Here is a 4,682-nt window from a genome sequence, read left to right as displayed (position 1 = left end):
AAAAACTCCTGAGTGTAGATTTCAGGGTGGAGTGGGGCAACAAACTTTCATTTCTTAATGTTGAGGGTTCATAGGTTCTGAGCTCAAGTCCTCACTATTTTCCTTAAAACATTATAAATAATCCCCTTTAGGGGGCCAGAAGGTGGTATGGTGGTTAAGGGCACTGGATTCCCACATGTCTGACCACAGTTCAAGTCCTGGACCTGGTGTCTTACTTTTTCACTTTCTCTCTCTCTCTCTCTCTCTCTCACTCACTCACTCACTCACTCTCTCTCTCACTTTGTTCCTCTCTGGTCAAATTAAAATAATTGAATAAATAATAAAGTTCAGTATAATTTTTTTTTAAAAAATAACCCCCTTTCTACTACTGAAGTAATGAAGCCTTTCCCCTGGATTGTTCTGCTTTTATTTCTGCAGGGAGAAAACTGGCTGTCCTGGATGTTCGAGAAGCTGGTCGTTGTGATGGTGTGTTACTTCATCCTGTCTATCATTAACTCCATGGCACAAAGTTATGCCAAGCGAATCCAACAGCGGTTGAACTCAGAGGAAAAAACGAAATAAGCAGAGAAAGTTTTAACTGCAGAAATTAGAATGAGCGAGTTCTGCCTTAAATTGGGAGGACTCCAAACCAGGAAGGAAAATTCCTTTTTCCAACCTGTATCAGTTTTTAAAACTTTTTTTCCTGAAAGCAGTTTAGTCCATATTTTGCACTGACATACTTTTCCTTTGTGTGTTAAGGTAAGGTATCCACCCTCAGTTCCATCCATGTCATTATTTTATTAGGGTGGAATGTGATATGCAGCAGCAAACTTAAACTGTCCTTCTATTTGTTACTTTCAAAAGGCCCAGTGGTACAACTAGAGCAGTCTACCACACACAAAAAAAGTTCCTAAGTATGTTAAATATGTCAAGCTTTCTAGGCTTGTCACAAATGATCGCTTTGTTTTTCTAAGTCATCAAAATGTATATAAATTATCTAGATTGGCTAACAGTCTTGCATGTCTATCATGGTACAATTGACTATGTCATCCTGCCCAGCCCTCCCTCTCCCATCCTCCAAAAAAAGGCCATTTTACAATGCATTGCACTCCCTCTGGGGAAACTGATCTTTAAATTTTGAGACAGTATAAGGAAAATCTGATTGGTGTCTCATGAATGAGCTGACACCATTTTTATTCTGTATATTTAGAATGAAGTCATGAAGAAACTTTATAAAGACATCTTTGATCATTCCAAAAGTGTGTCCGTTTTCTTGAGCCTTTTGATCTTGTACTTCCTTTTAGCTTCTACCAAGCAAACGGCATCCTTGCCAAATCCACCTACAACCAGAACTGCTTAAGCCTCCCTTTATTTGCATGAAAGGGCTACCACCAGGCAACTTCTGTTATGGCACCTCTGGGATTGATCTAGCCTGGCATGTCTTGGTTTGTGAAAACAGGAGAGAAGTGATAACATATCATTCCAAGGACACCGGGAAGAGAAATTACTTGCTTTTTAAAAAATCCACTTTCTCACGTCTGTATTAATCTTAGCTAGATTGTACTTTGGTTTTAACAAAAATTTACTTTTATATGTAACTCAGTTTTCTTGTCTTTCTGTGTTTTAGTCTTAATGTGATTTTCTTTTTTACCCCTCTTTGGGATGGTTCTGATCAAACTTGTTCGTTTTATTATGTTTAGGAGGAAAATAAACAATTTCACTTTTTTCCTTTAGGAGAATTGATAACTGACATTGTGTCAGAATAGAATAGAACTGGGTTAAATCTCAACAGGCCAGAAAAGCCTGATTTGTTTTATTAAATCCTGCCTGAATGTCTGCTTGTTTTGCCTACGTCTTCACATCTCCATGACTGTACCACCTTGTCGGGTAGCTTATCAGACTGATGTTGACTGTTGAATCTCATGGCAACAGCAGTCGATGGGCTGTCTGACATTTTGGTATCTTTCATCTGACCATCCATGTCCAGTGTTCTCATTCAAACATTACCCGGCATCATGGTTTACAGTCAAAACTGTGGTCCTTATGTCTAGTGGCATTTTGGTTCCTTTATGCCATGATATTGCAGCAATATTGAGAAAGGGTTTTACGGGAAATTGGGGAAAGTCTCCAACCGCAACTAAGTAAATAAAGGACAGGTAACCCGCCCGACAGGTTTGGAAAGATTATTACTTCCTTAGCAATCCTGCCCCCACACCAGGGACTTCAGTAGTATGACTGTTACTTGACCTTACTTGAAAGCCGTAACCAAATGCCTTATTTTAAATAGATTCACATTAACTAACGTGATTTTTTTAGGCTCTTTAGGGTTAGCGTGAATTCGTAAGTCAGCTTCCTGTTGTGTCACATCTCCATCACCTGCATTTTGTTTGCTGTTTGTCTGAAGAAAGGGAAAGAGGACACTATGAATTATACTATTTGTAGGAAATTTCTGGGATTTATTGATAAACTTGTTTCAGAGTAGTATATTAGAAAAACTTTGTTTCCCAGGCCAAAGTTCTAAATAATTCATGCATCTGGCTTTTAATGTCCATTTATTTGCTATCTTTACAATGATTTTGCTTTGAAAACATGACAAGCACCTCCTTTTCACCTCGAATCGTTCAGCTGTGACATGCTCAGATGGCCCTGCTGGATTCCAGCTGGAGCAGTGTGATACCCTTGCGTTCAGTGATTGGTCTGTTCCTTTCTTATATCTACCAAAGTGGACGTAACTACATGATCCCAAAGATACTTCTAGTTTCAGCCGATAGGAGACCAGAAAGTCTGCAAGCTTATGGTTTGATATTATTGTAAATAAAAAATTAAAAAAAAAGAGGGCCTGGTAGTTCTGATTCCATCTGTATTTTGTACAGTCTCATTTTGTGCCTTCTACATCTGCAGTGTTTTATCCTGTCCCAATTCAGCGACTATCAAGCAGTATACTGCATCAGCACTGCTAGATACCCTTAAGTACTGAGGAATAGTACCTCCCTTAGAACAACATGGACTAGCCTTGTGGCCTACTGGTTGAGGGAACCAGATCTTACATGGCCAAATGCATAGTTCGAGTCCTGGGCCTGGCAACTTGAAAAATACCCCAGGCACCTGTGTGTGCATGGCCCAAGTCTCATCAGAGTGGGAAATTGAGAAAGAATGCTGCGTGACCGGGCCCCACAGAGAGTGCCTTCTGCCTGTCTGTCTCTGTTGGGAGCATGCACTCTCGAACAACAAAAAAAGTTAAACACCAAAACGGTGCACAGTGGAAATGTGCAGTGTCCCGTTTTCCCATGGTTTTCTGTATTCTCTGCATGTGTGTGTGTGCATAATTTGGAGTGTGGGCCTTGGAATAAAGAAACTTTTTGCTTTCATTTATACAGTCACTCCTCTCTCCCCATCTCTTAAAAAAATCCAGAAAAAGAGAAGGTTGCAATGAAGTGTCTTAAATACACCAGTTAATTAAAACATAAGGCCACCCTCTTGGCCTAGCACTTAAGTGAGCCAGATCCCACATGACCAGCTGCACAGTTCAAATCTCAGCCCCATTGGCTTGAAAAAGAAAAAAAAAAAAATTAAAGCGTATGCAGGAGCGAGTGCACCTACACACAAGCTCAGCCTGTGTCCCCAGTGTGGACTCTGCTGTCTGTAGTTAGAACAACATGCAATATTTGTGTGGTTTATTTTTTAAAGAGTTAACTTTATTTGTTTGTTTGTTTGTTGAAATTTGCAGAGAGGGACAGAGTGAGAAAGCAAGCTGCCAGGTCTGGTATTCCACCACAGTCAGCCATGTGAGAGTCTAGCATCCTTAACCACCACACCATCTGCCAGACCCTGAAATACTTTTTTTGTTTTAAGAATTATTTATTTAATTTTATTTATTCATTCTTTTTTTTTTTTTTTTTAATTTAAACCAGAAAGACAGAGAGAGAGAGAGTGAGAGAGGGAAAGTGAGAAAAGCCACCAGATCCAAGACTCGAACCTTGGTCGGCCATGTGGGAATCCAGCGCTCTTATCCACCATGCCACTTGCCGGCCCCAAAATACTTGTTTTTAATAGTCATTCAGCTGTTACTTGTTGAGTACAAATAACGTAGTAAGTTAAATAACCAGTCACCCTCCTGTACTTGGATGAATTGTGTTTGTATAGTCTTGTATGTAAGGATTCCCAACCTTTCAGAATCAAAAGCTTTTTCATATATTTTGAAGCCCGTCTCCACATACAGTAGTCAGTGTGAATGATCATTTAGGTTTCTGTTACATGTTCTGTTACAGGGCTTTTTGGTTTTTAAAGAATTATTTACCTTTATTTATTTTTAATTTGACCAGAGAGAGAGAGAGCGAAAGTGAGAAAGCAAACCACCAGGTCCAGGACTTGAACCATGGTTGGCCACGTGAGAATCCCCTTACCCACCACACCACCTGCCGGCCCCATACCTGAAGAAGTTTCTAAGTGAGCTGAGATTTCTCTCATCTGTTAAAAAATAGATATGGACAGGTTAAGGATAAATCAGAGAACATAGAAAGTACTGCAGTAAATGTTAGTATAGTCTCAGTTTTTTATTCATCAAAGACAGCATCTTAAAACCCACTGAAGAATTTTACAATATTGCATTCACTCCCAGAAACAAAAGTATTTTTTTGTTTGTTTTTATTTTTTGTCATAGAGCATGTACTCTCACTAGAGAGAGAAAAAAGAGTGATGGGGAA

At 39.4% G+C, this 4,682-nt stretch overlaps 1 non-coding gene across 1 annotated transcript; it reads left to right on the top strand.

Moving 5' to 3' along the window:
* The first annotated feature begins 1,867 nt into the window (after positions 1 to 1,867).
* On the top strand, positions 1,868 to 1,927 carry MIR21 (microRNA mir-21). Its single transcript, NR_129479.1, has one exon. It is a non-coding gene; the product is annotated as a microRNA mir-21 (primary transcript).
* Positions 1,928 to 4,682: the final 2,755 nt, after the last annotated feature.

This window comes from Tupaia chinensis, unplaced genomic scaffold, assembly GCF_000334495.1.
Source record: "Tupaia chinensis unplaced genomic scaffold, TupChi_1.0 Scaffold000416_1, whole genome shotgun sequence".
Taxonomy (NCBI): Eukaryota; Metazoa; Chordata; class Mammalia; order Scandentia; family Tupaiidae; genus Tupaia; species Tupaia belangeri.
The sequence above is the reverse complement of the archived record's forward strand: the minus strand, read 5'-3'. Positions and strand labels throughout refer to the sequence as shown.